General features: G+C 38.1%; 1 long non-coding RNA gene across 1 annotated transcript; it reads right to left on the bottom strand.

Annotated features, from left to right (window-relative positions):
* Window positions 1-4,173: 4,173 nt before the first annotated feature.
* Window positions 4,174-17,384, bottom strand: LOC120517876. The gene is made up of 4 exons (XR_005631128.1): window positions 17,343-17,384; window positions 5,849-6,050; window positions 5,659-5,752; window positions 4,174-4,215 (listed from the first exon to the last, which is right to left on the bottom strand). It is a non-coding gene; the product is annotated as an uncharacterized LOC120517876 (long non-coding RNA).
* Between the last annotated feature and the right edge of the window lie 856 nt (window positions 17,385-18,240).

Raw genomic sequence — 18,240 nt, 5'->3', positions numbered from 1 at the left:
TGTCTCCTAAAGTTAGGTTCCCAGATTTCTGAAGCATCCTTTTGCTTCACTCATGGATCCCAACAGGGCCACCCTGTTGGACTATAGATACAAGCATGCTGTGTGGGTGCCCATATGGGTGCCATAGACCGAAGGTGTGGCTATCTTCTATCTAAGGGGAGTAAACAGTTCAAATATTTTATGTCCTCCTGTCCTTATGGCATTATGGCCTCCTGGCAGGGCAAAGGTCCTCTCCCGAAACCTTCTGGGACATCAGCATCTCCATTGCATCATTGAAACTTTCTGCCCATCTCTTGGTTCAGGCAGGGAATGTCCTGCCTTTGTTCCTGTCCCAGACCTGGTTTGGCTTCCCAGCTGGGTAAGGAGCCTTGAACCATCCTGGCTGGGATGTCAGCTTGTGTTTGCCATCCTTAATGATAGATAGATAGATACAGTAGATAGAACCTTATTTGTCTTTTAACAGAAGCTCTTTAAATAAATAACTGTAAATACACACACACTTTGGTCTGAACATACTCCATAATGACTAAAAAGCAAGAAAATTAAAAAGAAAAGTCACAGTAAGACATCGTGGAGGCGTATTGCTGTTTGGTATAAAGGAGCCCCAGTAGCATTTCTTGACACACTTCTGCTAAATAATCCGTTGGACTGAAAGTAAAGTAAGGCAAGGGAAGATATTTATTATTATGATGTCATTTTTACTGTCTTTGTGTAATTGTGTAATTGTTCCATGGTGGGTAACCTGCCACAAGGAGAAGAATCCAGCTGCAGCCAGCACTGTTTATAGCCTCAAACAGATCCATGCACCTCAGACACTGTGAGGCCTGTAATTTACTGTCATCTTGAGGAGACAAGCCCACCATCTGCTGCTACGCTAGCGCCCTTATTACACGATCCTCCTGCAGATTTCAAGCCCGTTTAGCTCAACCTTCAGACTAATGGACTTGGGAGCTTTGAGGCCTGCATATTCCACATTTCAGAAACTTCCAGCCTATCAAAGACTCTCAGTTCTGGACAAAAACAAATCACAACTGCTGTATAGGATTTTGTTTTGTGTTATTATTTTATTTATATATCATGTGTCTACATTCATTTTTTTATTAGTTTTTTTTTTTTGTAATTAAATTAACTACTGTTCTTGGTAAACAAAGACATTACATTTTACATTCCATCTACTGAATTTATTTGTTTAATATATGTTTATTAATTTTAATTTGAAACAAATAACATTTCATACCATCACATTAAACTTAACAAACCAAAATTCAACCCCCACCCAAAAAGAAGGAGAGGAGAGCCAACAACCAGAGCAAATCTTTAAAAGCAACAAGCAAGGAAGAGTATCCCTGATCCTGCCATATTTTAAAAAAGTTTAGAACACATCCTTTAAGTCAGAACTTGATTTTTTTCCAATTTCAAATAGTATAGACTATTGGTTACCCACTGACATCTCCTGAATCTAATTAGTAAATTATACACTGTATTATACTGGGTAACAAGATGACAAACACAAAGGGAAAGGGCCGGAGTGCCATTAGGGAAAATCCTATAGAAAAGTCGACAAACGTATAGAAAATGCACGTTAACCATTCAAGGCACCATTACTTCAAATCCTTACAGACAAGGAGATGCTGCTGGTGTGGTGAGCTGCACACTCATATTGTCTGGCGATGAACGTCTTTAAATCCCATCTGAGGCGGAAAGGGTGGGAGTTACAGCCCAATAACGGAGGCCATGACGTCAGCAGCCTGGAGGCAGAAGAGGAGAAGGTGTTAGCGACAGCGACCTCTCCCGCTCGGGACTGGTATTGCTCTTATTATCAGAGCTTGGCAGTGGCACTCTACTTGCGCGTGTTGGACGACAGTTGTCCATGACGTAAAAATAAACCTTGTTGTATTTTTAATTTAAATACCAAACAGTATAATATAACAATATGTTATCTGTACTATAATAATAAAAGTATATATTGTTGTACCCTTTACAGATGAAGTATAAGTGTGACTACATTTTGGCATGTTTATCTGTTATATCTGTTTAAATGCTAAACTGATCATCTAACATTACATATCAACAGCCGGGGATTTTCATTTACAGGATAATATTTTTGGTGAAGGCAAAATCATGAGGTAAAGTTTTGCTTTAAAAAGCTGTCAGTTGCTGTGGATGAGGAGTTCTTGGTTATGTGAATGATGAGAAAAGGATAACAGCAGAGTGCTAACGGTGGAAGCAACTGCGTAAAGGTCGACGTTTAGTACGTATCGGTCTGTTCTTGGTGCAAACTTTAAACCCTCCATGTATTACGACTCTGTTTTATTTCATTCTCACCTGCCACAATAGCTAAAGCATTTCTTGCATTGTTTTAGACGACTCCTGCTCCATTATCCACTCCTATAACGTGAAGATACCCTCTGGTCGTAACATACAGCATTGAACCGTTTATCTTAATTTGTTTTAAAATGTCTTTTTTTTTTATTACTGCTAGTTTTCAAGACAAGCCTTTCTGTTTTGATAAAGAGAGATACGTTTCATTTTTGTGCCAGTATCTTATCCACTCACATGAAGTATATGAAAACTTTAATGCATATTTAAAAAAAAATCACAATGTCGTCATATTTTAATGTAATAAAACACAAGAACTTCTGCATGTACCACACGTTACTTTTCATTTACACGAGCGCCGTACAAAACACCACAAGGTGCATATTGTCAGCTGTCTCTGGAAGCCTGGTATTCTGTCCTTTAAATTTCTAAAACTGAATGTGAAAAGTCAAACCTTGTAGTCCTCCTCCTCCTCCTCCTCTTCTTCATTACTCTGCACATTACAGCACAAGCTCAGGTGAGTCTGTGCTGCGCCGTCTGCATCTTCCTTGTCCATTGAGAGCAGAAGTGCTGGTGGACCTCCTTTTGATTAAGATGTTTATTTTCCTCACACCACTTCTTTACAATCCTCTTATGCGAGACGACTCTCACTTCCTACAAAGACAGATGAAAACAACAAGACTTTAAGACAGACAAAGCAGGTTTTCAAAGATAACGTATTTATTATGTTGTAAACGCAATGCCAATGGGGAAAATGTAATTTGTCGTTTATAGTTATTGTATTTTTTGCAATCTGCACAACAATCTAAGAATTCCAATGTGAGAAAAGAGGACTGCAGAAGGTTCTTTGACATGTCAAGGTTATCAGCCAAATCCACATGACAGGTAGGATCTTATCTGTTTCAAACAAATTTCTTTCAACACTGATACAAATATTTCCCACAGGCATACAGTGTATACATTTGCACATTTTCTGTTTATCCTCTCACCTTTTCTTCTGTTGGGCCTTCCTTCACAGTAGCTGGCCATGTTCTCCCTGTGCTGGCTGTGAAAGTAAAGCAACTTTAGAGGCCCCGCATCTCTGCTAAGTAATGGTTTATGGCAGGGGTCCCCAGTCACAGTCCTGGAGGGCCGCAGTGGCTGCAGGTTTTTGTTCTAACCCAGTTACTTAATTAGAAAACAATTCTTGCCAATAATTGAATTTCATGGCTTGTTAGTGCTTTAACTCTGCTATGTCAGGTCATTCTCATATCCTTGATTTTTCTTCCCCTTTCTTAGGATAATTGGTGAGTAATTCTCAGTCCTTCACTTTTTTCTCTTCACTTTCCTTCCAAGTATTTAATTAAACCCAATAGTGCCTGATAAATACACACCGGTGTAAATAGTAACAAGCTAAATGGAGAAATGCTGCTCTCTTTTGTTATTTGCATTTTCCTGCTAATTAGGAGCAATTAAAAACCACGAATACAGCTGTTTAAGACTAAATTAAGCAATAAGGGTTCAAAATCTTAACAAGCGAGACAACAAAAGTGAAGCAAAAGAGTTACTTGAGCTTCTTATTAAGCAATTGGGTTGGTGCAAAAACCTGCAGCCACTGCGGCCCTCCAGGACTGTGATTGAGGACCCCTGCCTTAAGGAAACTTCATCAAAAATTATACATCACACTCAAATAAATTTGAAATATGTACCGTCCATCCTACACTTGTTTTCCATGACACTACGCTCCTCCATTTCCGCCAATAAGGCATGTCGAGGAAATGAAAAAGAAAAATCTTGATTGCACTCAACCTTAGGCAGTGTGGCATAGTGGTGAAAGACTGAGGTTGTGGGTTCAAATCCTCGTACTGGCACTGTGTGACCACCCTGAGCAGGTCACTTCACCTGTCTGTGCTCCAACTGAAAAAAAGAAATGGAACCAATTGTACCTCAAATGTTAATAATAAACAGAGGTGGGTAGAGTGGCCAAAAATTGTACTCAAGTAAGAGTAGCGTTACTTCAAAATAATATTACTCAAGTAGAAGTAAAAAATAGTCATTCAAAAAATTACTCAAGTAAGAGCAAAAAAGTATTTGGTGAAAAGACTACTCAAGTACTGAGTAACTGTTTGGTCATAATAAATGATTTATTTTTTAGAAATGTTGTAATAAAACAGACAAAAATATAAAATAATGTGCAAATTCTGCTATTTCCAAATAATAAATAAAAAAGTGAGTAAAAATAAATAACATTTTTACAAAATTAAGATGCACAAATAAGACAAAGTTCCAAATGTCAGTTTTTCACAACAAAGCTTTGGAAGCCGATACCTACAGTAGGTAACACGTATGTCTGAACAGTGCAGACTACTTACAGTGACAGATGTATTGTACAATACTGCATATTCACTTGTCCTCCAAATAGCACAGCTGACAGAAAATAACATTAGAACAAGGCAGCTTGTGCACGTACAAGAAGTCTCACTTCACCATGACTGTCTGTGTATGTGCATGTTTGGTTAAAACCTGCTTGTTCTTCACTCAGTGAAGTGATGGTTAAGCTTCAGCAGGAGTTGACTCTCATTTTTCATGTATTCTTTCTTTCCCTTCATGCCGCTATGCCACCACAGTTTGTGTGTGGTCATGTGACTACATGGCTGTGTCTGATTGGTGAAATGGAGTCTTGTGATTATTGTTGCAATGTCTGATTGGTGAAACAGTCATGCAGTAGATCCGCTGGCAGCTTCTCTCTGGCAAAAATATAGCGAATCGAATGGAAAAAAAGTAACGATTCGAGTGTTGCCCAATGTAGAGGAGTAAGAGTAGCGTTTCTTCTTCACAAATGTACTCAATTAAAACTAAAAAGTGTGGTGCAATAAAACGACTCTTTTTTTAAAAAGTTACTCAAGTAAATGTAACTCGTTACTACCCACCTCTGATAATAAATATTAACTTATTTCTTTGTCTTGTACATTTAAAATACTTACAGTTGACATTGAGTAACCAACACCAGATAAAGAGATAAAGACAAAATGTTACCTCGCAAATCTTTTCTGCCCTCAGTTTAAAATTACACCCTATATAATAAATTATTAGAGTGGTTTTACACACACTTGGAAATGGCTCCTGGCCTCCAGAGCAGATTACATTTAAATATTAAATTATCTTTAACAAAAGGCATTCTTCAAAGCCAAATTTACAAGCCACAAAGCACAGTTCAGTATAGATGGTGTAAAAGAACAGACAGACCACAATAAAGAGTTGAGGCACCACCCTGGTGACCCCATATAGTTAAAGTGCAATAATCACACAAAAAAAGCACACAATAATTGCAGAAACGTCTTTCCAGATGCAAGTTCCCACCTGAACTGTCTCAAGATGGGGGTCTCCGGCAGGAAGAGGCGGGTCCAGGAGGTTGGACACCGGAAGTGATGTCAGTGGTGTTATAACCGCCATCCTCGAGTTTGTAGAGGGAGGAAGAGAAATGGCATTAGGGCACAGCGTCAACCCCTGGAGCAGCAGAGAAATCCAATCACCAGAGCTCAACTGTTACCTGTATGTGTTCACGTGTGTGACAGTGAATTTGTCATATGATGCCAACATACATTTGAACAACAAAGCTTTCCACATTTCCTGCCCTTCCCTGGACTGCTTAGTGGGCTTAAATTTAGGATGGTGGGCAGTGGAACTGATGGCAGCCTAATGTGCATCTTTTCGATGGCCCTGGTGATTTGGTGGTCCAAATGGAAATCCCTCTGGAATAAAAAACAAAAAGTTAAAGGGTGAGTGCTGTGGAAGTTTAACCCGAGACACAAGTCCTGAAAGCACACACTTTTAATTTCCTTTCTTTCTTTTACAACACAACACAGTGCATAGATTGCCCACAAACATATCTCAGTCCCTTCTTCTTTTCTTTTTCTCTTCCTCTGTCTTTCCTTTCTTCTGCCTGCACTTATCTCCCACAACCTCTGTTCTCCACCTCCCAACTCCGGCTTCCAGAATGGCGGCCTCCTTTATATTGCACCTAGAAGTATTCCTGGTGCTATCCAATTACTTTCCGGCAGCACTCCCGATTGTGGTGGAAGTACTGCATGGACACCCGGAAGTACTCCAGGCACCTTTAGACCTTCTTCTAGCAGCACTTCTGAGTGTGATGGAAGTGCTATTGTCCAGGGCTCCGCAAGCATTCAGGTGCCCCCTGACAGTGAACACAGGCCCCAACAGGGCTGAGCTTCCAAGCTCCAAGCCTGTGGTCCTGACGTACTCGCCCCCTTGTGTTCCGGGGGAAGTATTGTCCCCAATATGTCATTTCTCCCAGGTCTTCCATCATAGGGGCGTCCTGGTGGGGCAAGCTCTCCGGTCGTCTGCCACAGTGTATTGTTTATTGCTTCTTTCATTTGTGATAAATTGTAAAAACCATATCATAAGATTAAGATTCTGATTTTTTTTTATTTTACATTGGATGTTTCTTATGTTCACTCCCAATGTTTCATTTACAAGATTGTATTTTTTTAATATTTTGCTGGACTTCCAAGAAAAAAAGTGTTAATAATGACACTGGACTCACATGGCATTAATGCAACAGAATAGACAATTTCCTTCTAAATTTCCTAATAAATCATATAATTTGTGTAAATGGTCAAGCCTTGTGATTCCACATGTAGGGCCTCTTTAGATTATTCACTTGGTGGTCAGGTATCTGTAATGTAATTTCTGGTGTGTTATTACCACAGTCCAATATTTCATTACAATCACCACTCTATGTCATCTATTTTCTCTGGTGCTTCTCATGGCCTAACAATGTCTATCCGGGTCTAAGGCCCATTCCCTCGGTCAAGATGGTGACGAAAACAAGGAACGCTTCTTTTATTTTTAATCGAATTTATGGTGCTTTCTACATTACTGAAAATAACTGGGAGAGGTGTTCTCTAGAGAAATGACACCCTCACTCTCAGAAACCTAAAGAGGTGCAAAGTTGTTGTTGGACTTGTCAGGCTAAGACGCGTTTTGTCTTGTGGGTACCTACTGAGGATGTCTGGTGACTTCACTGCAAGTATGAAGAGAAGTGTGTTAAACAAGAACAACAATTCATTCTGGTTGCTGATTTATATCAAATTATTCCTTGCATACACTTTCAATTTTCCACCATTACTATATAATATTACATTCGGCACAGACATGTACCTTTAATCTATGCATTGTTAAACAGTTTGTCTTTTCTAGTAATAAACCACTTTTAGTCCTACTATACGTTGTCACATACGTGCGACTAGGAGGGAGCCGAGTAGACCAAGTGGAGGTAATTACGTGCTCTAAACCTACTTCTGTTATCTCTGCAGACCAAATATGGGAAAACCTGCCTGATTTAACAACACTTCTGGTTCCAATGCCCAGAATGACGTCACTTCTGGTTCTGGCATATAAAGACAAGACATCCCAAAACCTCATCAGTTCAGTCCTGGAACTCAATCTATCAACAAGTTCTTGTTCCTTCTTTAACCTTTTGCAGCCAGGGACAATATGTGGGTGGCTTCCCCAAACCTTTCCAGTGTGTTGAGACTCATTCTTTCACAACGCTTAAGTGTAAAACACAAAGTGTGTGCCTTTTGTACTGTGCAACATGCATAATTCCATATCCTTGTGTTAATTTAAAAGTTCGGTTTTGAGAAGGCTTAGAAATGTTCATCATATGGGCCTCAAAGTGTCTCGGGTCGCAGAATGAATTTGAACCTTCAAAGTGTCTCGTCTACAGCTGAAGTCTTTTGGGCTCCAAATGGCAAAAGAATTTCAGATATAAAATAAACTGCAGTGGTACAGAACATACAGTATAAAATATGTCCACTCTTTACACTTAATCTTGTCTGACTACAAGTCCCTCTTGCTATGTTGCAGCCAGAGTGTTCTGTTGCTTATGTTAATTTCCATTTTTTCTTGTCATCTTTGTTTGAGATATAAAATAAAATGCAGTGGTACAGAACATATGGTATAAAACACTTATGTACACAATGTATTTCTCATATGTTTTTGTTGATTATGTAAATGTCATTATTTGTTCTCTTTATTTATTATTTAGTGTTCTGTATGATTCCTTGTGTTTTATTGGTGGAACCCTAAGAGGCAGGGCCACCCTGACGTCACTGCTGCAGGACCGCCCTCGGCCTGTATATCTGAGGCTGGGTAGTAGTACCTTCAATGGTTCATCGCACTTGTTTGTCTTTCAAAGACTGCTTTCATAAATTGTAGACTTTATCTGGTTTTTTAAAGTTTTGCTTCTATCTTTGGCTTATGATTGGTGAATTAGAGATCAGGATTTATTGCTGTGGACTGTCCTGTTAGACAAACTTATTTTGCCTCATTGACTGCCTGTGTCCTAAATGTTTTTCTCTTATTTGATTAAATTCAAATAGATCTTTTTCTAGAGATTCATTGAGGACTTGTTTCACAAGCCAAAGGTTTGACAGTTTTGTTTCTCTTGAGAGGCATTTTGATATTTTTGGAACATTTAAGCTATTTTGAACATTTAAAAGCCTGTTCTGTATTTTAGGGTCTACACAGGAAGACGTAGACTTTGGGGTCGAGCTACTTGAGGTGAAGCCTGTTTCTGGGTTCCAGACAAGAAGCGACACTGGTCTGATTTTGGGTATTTTGAAGCCTGCACATCTTTCCCACGTTTTGCGTGTTGTAACTTCACATCTTTTCCTTGACTTGGTGTCCTTCCATACGGGTCAGTGTTATGCTTAGCTATTGATGTCACTGGCTGAGACACCTTTGCTTCATTGTCTACCACTGAACTTTGAAGGTATTTCAATGTGGTTGTGGGGCTCTCACTGGCTTCCGTGTCATACCTCCTCCTTGCTTCAGATGAGGCCTGTCTGGCATCCTTTAGGTTTGTCTGTTTATTGACTTGCAAGAGACAGTTAAAGAAAATATGAAAAATTACCAGATTACGTAGATTTTTATTGCAACGAAACAGGATCAACTCAGATACACTGGGAACTGCTTAGGTCAATCTTTTAAGCTACCACTCTGATGACAATGCCAATGAGAGAGACGGGTAGCATTCTGAGAAAAATTGATAGGGAGACAGCAAATACAAAGCGTTAAAATTTCTAAAAATTTTTTCAAAGAAGTATCAGGCGTGCTAATTGATAATGTTCTTGACATAGTAAATTCGTCATTAGATACGGGGGTCTTCCCAGACTGTCTTAAGACTGCTGTAGTTAAACCCCTACTTAAGAAACATAATCTCGACCCCTCAGCTCTTGAAAATTTTAGACCCATCTCCAACCTGCCTTTCTTAAGTAAAGTTCTGGAGAAGGCAGTCATTATGCAGTTAAATGACCACCTCAATAAACATGCTATTCTTGATAAATTTCAGTCAGGTTTCAGAACAAATCACAGCACAGAAACTACACTCGTTAAAGTAGTAAATGACTTGTGGGTAAATGCTGACAGAGGCCATTTATCTGTTCTCATCCTCTTAGATCCGAGTGCTGCATTTGACACCATTGATCACAAAATCACCTTAGTCAATGGGTGGGCCTCTCTGGCAGTGTCTTAAATTGGTTTGAATCCTACCTGGCAAGGAGAAAATTCTTTGTTAGTTTTACAACTCGAAGACACATGATATCTGATATGGTGTTCCACAAGGCTCTATCCTGGGTCCGCTGTTATTCTCAATCTACATGCTTCCGTTAGGTCAGATTATCTCAGGGCACAACGTGAGCTACCACAGCTATGCTGATGACACACAGCTGTACTTATCAATAGCACCTGATGACCCCGATTCTCTTGATTCACTAACACAATGTCTGACTTGTATCTCAGAATGGATGAATAGTAACTTTCTCAAGTTAAATAAAGAGAAAAGTGAAATCTTAGTGATTGGCAAAAATGGATACAATGAGGCTATTAGAAATAAACTGGATACATTAGAATTAAAAGTCAAGACGGAGGTAAAAAGCTTAGGGGTGATTGTTGACTGTAACTTGAATTTTAAATCGCATATTAATCAGACCACTAGGACAGCATTTTTTCACTTAAGAAACATAAGTAAAGTTAGACCTCTTATATCATTGAAAGATGCTGAGAAATTAATTCACGTGTTTGTTTTCAGTAGACTAGATTATTGTAACGCACTCCTCTCAGGACTACCTAAAAAAGACATAAATCATTTGCAAGAGTGCAGAATGCAGCTGCTAGAATCCTAACTAGGAAAAGAAAATCTGAACACATTTCTCCAGTTTTGATGTCACTACACTGGTTGCCTGTGTCTTTCAGAACTGACTTTAAAATTCTGCTTATGGTTTATAAAGCCTTAAATAATCTCGCTCCATCTTATATATCGGAATGCCTGACACGTTATATTCCAAATCGTAACCTCAGATCCTCAAATGAGTGTCTCCTTATAATTCCAAAAGCTAAACTTAAAAGAAGTGGTGAGGCGGCCTTCTGCTGTTATGCACCTAAAATCTGGAATAGCCTGCCAATAGGAATTTGCCAGGCTGATACAGTAGAGCACTTTAAAACACTGCTGAAAACACATTACTTTAACATGGCTTTCTCATAGCTTCATCTTAGTTTAATCCTGACGCTCTGTATATTCAATTAATTATCATTATTATTCATGGTGGCTCTAAAATCCGCACTGACCCCTACTCTTTCTTCTGTTTCTTTTTCCGGTTTCTTTGTGGTGGTGGCCTGCGCCACCTCCACCTACTCAAAGCTTCATGATGCTCCAACAATGATGGATGGATTAAAAGGCAGAAGTCTACGTGACCATCATCATCAAGTCCTTCCGTGAGAACCCTAAATCCAAAGAGGACTGTTTCATTTACTGTACGTTAGGTAGAATACCCAGAGGGGACTGGGTGGTCTCATGGTCTGGAACCCCTACAGATTTTATTTTTTTCTCCAGCCGTCTGGAGTTTTTTTGTTTTTTCTGTCCCCCCTGGCCATTGAACCTTACTCTTATTCGATGTTAATTAACGTTGATTTATTTTGCTTTCTTATTGTGTCATTTATTCTTCTATTCTTTATTATGTAAAGAACTTTGAGCTACTGTTTGTATGAAAATGTGCTATATAAATAAATGTTGTTGTTGTTGTAAAATACCAGTGATCTTCAGGAAATTAAAATGGTGACACAGTAAAATGCAAACAAAATATGAACTTTTTAAATATGGATTACTGACCAACTATTCACAACTCTTCAATGTCAAAACCCTGATTCCATGTATGGATTGTCTGGAATGCACTCAGAAAAGGCATAAATAATTTAAGGAAATCAGAGATCACAACAGTCAACTGCAAGTTTCATTTCAGTTATTAAGGAGACAGCCCTCAGCCTGATATCCGAGCACTTTCATACAGTTTGTACCTTTTCTCTAAACAGTTTATCTCTGATTTATTTACAACTAGCAGAATACCCGTGCTTCGCAGCGGAGAAGTAGTGTGTTAAAGAAGTTATGAAAAAGAAAAGCAAACATTTTAAAAATAACGTAAGATGATTGTTAATGTAATTGTTTTGTCATTGATATGAGTGTTGTTGTCATATCTATCTATTTATATATATATATATATAGCAAAATACCTGCGATTGGCAGCGGAGAAGTAAAAAGAAAAGGAAACATTTTAATAATAACGTAACATGATTGACAATGTAATTGTTTTGTCATTGTCATGAGTGTTGCTGGCATATATATATATATATATATATATATATATATATATATATATATATATATATATATATATATATATATACACACATCTATACACATACATATATACAGTTATATATATACATATACACACATACATATATACATATACATATATACACATACTGTATATATACACACACATATATATACATACTGTATATACAACATATACATATCTACATATATACTGTATATACACATATATATATACAAATCTACATATATATATCTACATATATATATTAGGGGTGGGACTCGATTAAAAAAATTAATCCAATTAATTAGAGGCTGTGTAAGAATTAATCTTGATTAATCGTATGTAATCGACACGTAAATTTGCCCCAAATCGCAAATGTTTTTTTTTAATTTAAAACGGTTTTAGTGGGCTTACAGAATCAAATAATAGACATGGACATGAATATTGTAAACTGAAGCTGTTTTAATTTCTGAAAAAAGCTTTTAAACTGCATTTGAATTCAAAACAGAAACAAAAATATCATCCCTGGTTAAAATTGGGCAGACTTAAAAATAAAGTGGTAGTTTAAGTACTTTAAGTACATTTTCAGAATAGTATTGTCTTTAAATAATAATAACCAAAATTTCAACATAAAGTGCAGTTTTTCTTCTTAAAAAAATAAGTCAGAAACATAAAAGGTAATTTGACCAGCTTACTCTTTAAACTCTGAGTAACATTAGCCAAAATTATTTTGTACATTAGGCTAAAACAGTGTGATCATTGAACATTTTGTAATTAGATGTATTTAGAATTACTAACGGTCACGGAAGTCCAATGATCCCCAGTAAGAGCCACAAAGTCCGCTTTCTGTAATGCATCTAATTTTGCTTGCTTTTCAGTGTGCACAAAACCATGCTTTTATCAAGGCTTCGCTCGGGTAGTCGAAATGATCAGTCGTAGGAACGCGCTTTATTCCGACTCTAACATTTTTGTAGCTGTGATGTGTGCATCAGTGTAATGGATGTACCAGGAAATCATGCATTGACAAAAGTTCCCGCTTGCTTGGAATTGAAAGTGTGATTAAATGCGTTATTTTTAACGTTATGGAGTACATGCATCGAAGCTTCTCAGCTGTGCTTGTGCTAAGAAAGGGAAAATTTTAAAAATAACGTAACATGATTCTGCGTTAACCTAATATTTTTCATACGTCCCAAACCAAGGAGATGCGAAGGTAAAATGAATCGGTAGCGCGCGTACATAGTCAGTACACCCCCTCTCGGGAATCGAACCTCGAATGTCGGCGTGTGGCTTGTCTATGCTAAAGTATGTATTGTAGATCGGGGTATATATATACATTTATATATATATACCCGTATCGCAGTGGAGAAGTAGAAGTTATGAAAAGAAAAGGGAACATTTTAAAAATAACGTAACATGATTGTCAATATACAGTAATTGTTTTGTGAGTGTTATTGAATGTTGCTGTCATCAAGGATTTGATTATCATTATTTCTTTCAATCAGGGTCGTATTTGTAGGATGTGTGTTCAAGTTACATTCCGTGTTTGTCAATCGTTGTAAAGATAAGAGGTTTCATTCATCGATTAGTTCCTTACTGCATCAATAAACAGCTCGTCTTCCTTTTATCTGTGATGTGACAAACTGCATGCACGGGTTTTTTTACACTGTCTTCCTTTAGCAGGACATTCACTTTTTCCACCGTGTGCTTTGTTTCCGCAGTAGCTGCACTTATGAATATGATTGTATGTATAAGACGCTTCATATTTTTTTGCTGCCTTCTCAATTGTGTAATTCGGTTTTTGTTCAGCACTCTTTGGAACTGTTGCTTTTTGTCTGCGCATTGCGTCAGTTCACGTGAGCCGCTTGGTGTTCTTGCATCGAAGGTTCCCAGCTGTGCTGGTGCCATCTCGTAATGTCAGCTAAGACCCGGCACTTAAAAGTTTCTCTCGCAGTTTCAATGAGTTTGTGCCAAACACCACCCTGACCATCTCATCTTCCTCTGCATAAGCACAGTCCTTCACACGTGAACATTTACCGGCAGTGTTTGTATTGGATTGCCGCTGATGGACGGCCTTATATGGGCAGGCACTAAATTACAAACGCTAGTGGCAGCCTGTCTATGAACTTAATTTAATATAAACTTACGGTTCACGCCGTGCTTTGTTTCCGCAGTAGCTGTACTTATGAATATGCTTGTATGCATCATTTGCTTCATAATGTTTTTCTGCCTTCTCAATTGTGAAATGGCGTTTTGTGCTCATCGCTGTTTGGAGTTCTTCCTTGTTCTCTACGTACTTACGTAGGAGGCGTGATGATGTCACACGAAACTCCGCCCCCCACGGCCATCTCCAACTCAAGACTCCATTACATTATATGGGGAAAAATAGCTTCCTTATGCGTAGAATTTCGAAATGAAACCTGCCCAACTTTTGTAAGTAAGCTGTAAGGAATAAGCCTGCCAAATTTCAGCCTTCTACCTACACGGGAAGTTGGAGAATTAGTGATGAGTCAGTGAGTGAGGGCTTTGCCTTTTATTAGTATAGATGTCTTCACTTTCAGATCTGTTCCTTCAGATCCACTGAGTGACCAAAAACATCTAAACATACTTCAGTTTTTTACTTCAGAAAATGTCAAATTGAAGCCAGTAGTGCCAGTTGTAATGCAGTTCCATGTTAACAAGTTAATTGAATGCTGGTAAAGATCACTGTGGTGTGAATACAAAACAAGGCAGCCATCTCCATTGCTTGACTTTAAGATACCTGCTGGCGAACAAGGGATTCTACATATATTGGAGATTTCCACATTAAGCATGTGAGTTTGCAATAAAAAATACAGGCCACAACCTTTTAGAGGGCCTCAGTCAAAAATCAGTCAAAGCACCTTGTATTGAAAATTGAGAGACTTTTACAATCAATGCAATGTCATGGTGATCTGTCCTGGCATCGTACAAAGCAGAAGTAAAGAAAGTGTAATGTTAATTTATATGTTCCCCAACTAAACAACACTTTTCTTCTTGGAAGTTCAATTAAATTATATATATATTGTGTTTGGTAAGAGCTGCCTTTGATAAATATTTCCCGCTGAATTTCATTTCAGTAGGACACTTAACCAGCACTAACTTTCACATACTGTACAAGGTCCCTGAATGTTGTCCAAAAGCAAGAAATTAGATTCCCAAAGTTGCTTTTCCTCTTCTAGATCACTCACTGAGGACAAAGTAAGCACTTCAAAGAAATAAAGATACATATATTGGATATTTCCTTTGGGGAGTGTGCCACTCTGGAGTGTGCCAAAATTAGAAATAACCTGAGGGAAAAATCATTGTATTGGAATGGGAACCTGACTAAGAAGAAGCGAATTTATAAAATGTTTGATTACATTAATCATAAGCTGAGTATAACAGAATTAATAAAGTACAGGAACATGTGTTTAACAGAACCAGTAAGCCTAAGCAGGCCAGTAATTTTCATATATGAATATTTTATTTTCACTGGTTTTAATTTAAGACATCACTATATAATGCATATTTTACTTAATAAATACAGGGTGAAAAATAGTTCTCCTTCAAATATCTACAAATGAGAAGCAATTAGCAGTGTGTCAGCAAATCTCTAGATTTATTTCACTCAAATAGTCCCTAAGGCTAACAGAATGGCAGTTCTAGAGCCTCGGTTCATCCGTTGGAAGTGCCACTTACAGTATCTCATGCCAATGACAACAGAAGATCTCAGACATCACTTGATCGAAAGACAGGAGTCATTCACACTGGCAAAGTCTGGACTCAGCTAGGCAACACAGTGAAGTCTGGTGTCTAAAAAGACATCTCAGGTGATCAAACTAAAAGTCACCAAGAGAGCTAATTCATAGGACTCTTAGCCAACTCACAACGGAGACCCACAGGTTTGTTTTTCAGCTGGACTTTCATTTTCTCTCAGTCGCACTGTTTTTGAGACAGTAAATGCTCTGTATTTATATTCATTCTGTTTTGCTTCCAATGTACTTCATATTTTGTAACTCTGTGAAGCTGAAACCATATTCATTTTTTTGAATGAGCATTTATGCAGCATGTTGCAAGATATATTCTTTTAAAAGATAATTAGATGTGGAAATTATATATAACAATTATACACAGTGTAAAAATATGAGTTCAATTTATTATGCAGTACTGAGTTCAGAGAAAGAACATACTAGACAGATTTAATATTTTTACATACAAGGTGTAATGAATTTTAGACTGTTTTAATTATAATTTTTAAATACTTAGAGCATAGCTGGAATGGAATAACATAATAATTCACATAAATACACATCCACAATACAGTTTTTTAGTAACCTTCAGTAAGATCAGTTTTGAATTACTAACAGAATATTCATTTTGAATGTGGTGCTATGTCTCAGTGCTAGAATGAAAAGTACAGATGTTACCGCTATATGTACTGTAAATCATGAAAGCGCATTTTCATTGCCAGAAGCCTTAGACAGTGCAGCTCGTTTCGGTGACATCTTGGGGCTTTAATCCTTAAACTGCCACATACTTGAGGTTAATATATCCCTGGATGGCAAATACTTTTTTGCTGCACTTTAAGTAAATGTCACAATTGACAAAGAAAAAGTGAAATTTTAATGCAACACTTTTTTCATGCAAAGAGCATCACAATTACTGCAACACTGATCATTTTACACACTGCTAATTAACTGTAAAAACTATTTTAAAAACTACTGGAACAATACGTACACTGTGCAACGCTTGGGTCACAGAATTGCACAGAAACATGGGAGATTGTAGAGCCAGGAACTTTATTCAAACACTTTAAACAAACACGTCTCTTTCAGAAGTAAAAGGAGCCCAGTATGCAGTTAGTTATCGATTAAAGAATAGACAAACATCATGCCCCCAACAGGAGCAGAGAATGTCTGAGGGAGGAGAGAGAAACAAAGCAATCAGCCTAAAAGGACAGGCACTGTCCCGGCTTTTAAGTAAGTGTAGTGTCGCACAAGAAGCAGCAATCAAGAAGATGAGGATTTATTTATTTTTATGATGGAGATTCCAGGGATGCATCCAGCCTTGACCCAACCCGCGTGCACTCACAAACAGAGACAAAAATAAAGCAAACCAGTAATCAAACAGCAAATAAAAAATGTAATGAAAACAAATCAAATAAGAAAACAACGATACCACCCCTGTTCCCCTTATGGCGATTAAACATTAAATACAACAAAGCACAAACAAAACACACACAGTAAATCATGAAAAAGTTCATGAAAAACGGCAACGGATGAAATGTAATGATGAAAATAGATAGTCCAGAGATCCGCATGTTGAATGGGAATGTAAAGATAGTCCTACCTGTAGTTCCTGAAATGATGAAGATGGGTGGACGGGTTCAGGAGCACTCCATTCTTTGCAGGATGGCCATGAATCCACTTACAGTCCTCATGTACACAGGCAGATGGCAGACCATCCAGATGCACAGAACTATCCAGGACAAAACGAATAAGTACAAGTAACTCAACAGAAGGCAGACAGACAGGAACTTGAAACACAAATTACAAAAACTTTTTTTTTGCTTTTGGTCACTGACCCCCTTTTTAAAAGCTGTGCTTACATCCTTTGACCTCAACAGCCCCAGTGCCCTCAGCAGAAGACCAATCAGAGCCACTGCAGGGACTGCTGGGAGTTGCAGTTTCAAATTCTATTGGCTACTTTCACCATCCCAAGTCGTGGTTTTCTCTAAAGCTGCTTCCTGTTCTCTCTACAGTACAGTATTACACACGAAAAAAGCCATAAAAATTGTGGAGGATATTTGCGGTTTCCTCTTACAATTATTAATTAGGTTCTAAGGAAAAATCCGCGAATGAATGAGGCCGCAAACTCTGAACCGGTACTTCGCGGGGGTCTACTGTATATATATATGTGTGTGTGTGTGTATATATATTGTCACACATGTGCGACTAGGAAGACGTTGTATGGACCAAGCAAAGGTAATTCCACAGCAGGCCAGGGGGTGGCGGGGAGCACTAAACCATTTCCTGTTATCTCTACAGACCAGCTGTGGGAAAACCTGTCTGTTTAAAACAGATTACGTCACTTCTGGTTCCAGGGCCCAGAAGAATATCACTTTCAGCACCTACTCTGACTAATGAAGTACATCACTTCCGGTTCCCTTACATCACTTGCTGTCCTATTCCTTAAAGCCGCTATCTTGACAAAACATCATCAGTTCTGTTTTGGACTGGGTATAGGG

This window comes from Polypterus senegalus, chromosome 1, assembly GCF_016835505.1.
Source record: "Polypterus senegalus isolate Bchr_013 chromosome 1, ASM1683550v1, whole genome shotgun sequence".
Taxonomy (NCBI): domain Eukaryota; kingdom Metazoa; phylum Chordata; class Cladistia; order Polypteriformes; family Polypteridae; genus Polypterus; species Polypterus senegalus.
The sequence above is the reverse complement of the archived record's forward strand: the minus strand, read 5'-3'. Positions and strand labels throughout refer to the sequence as shown.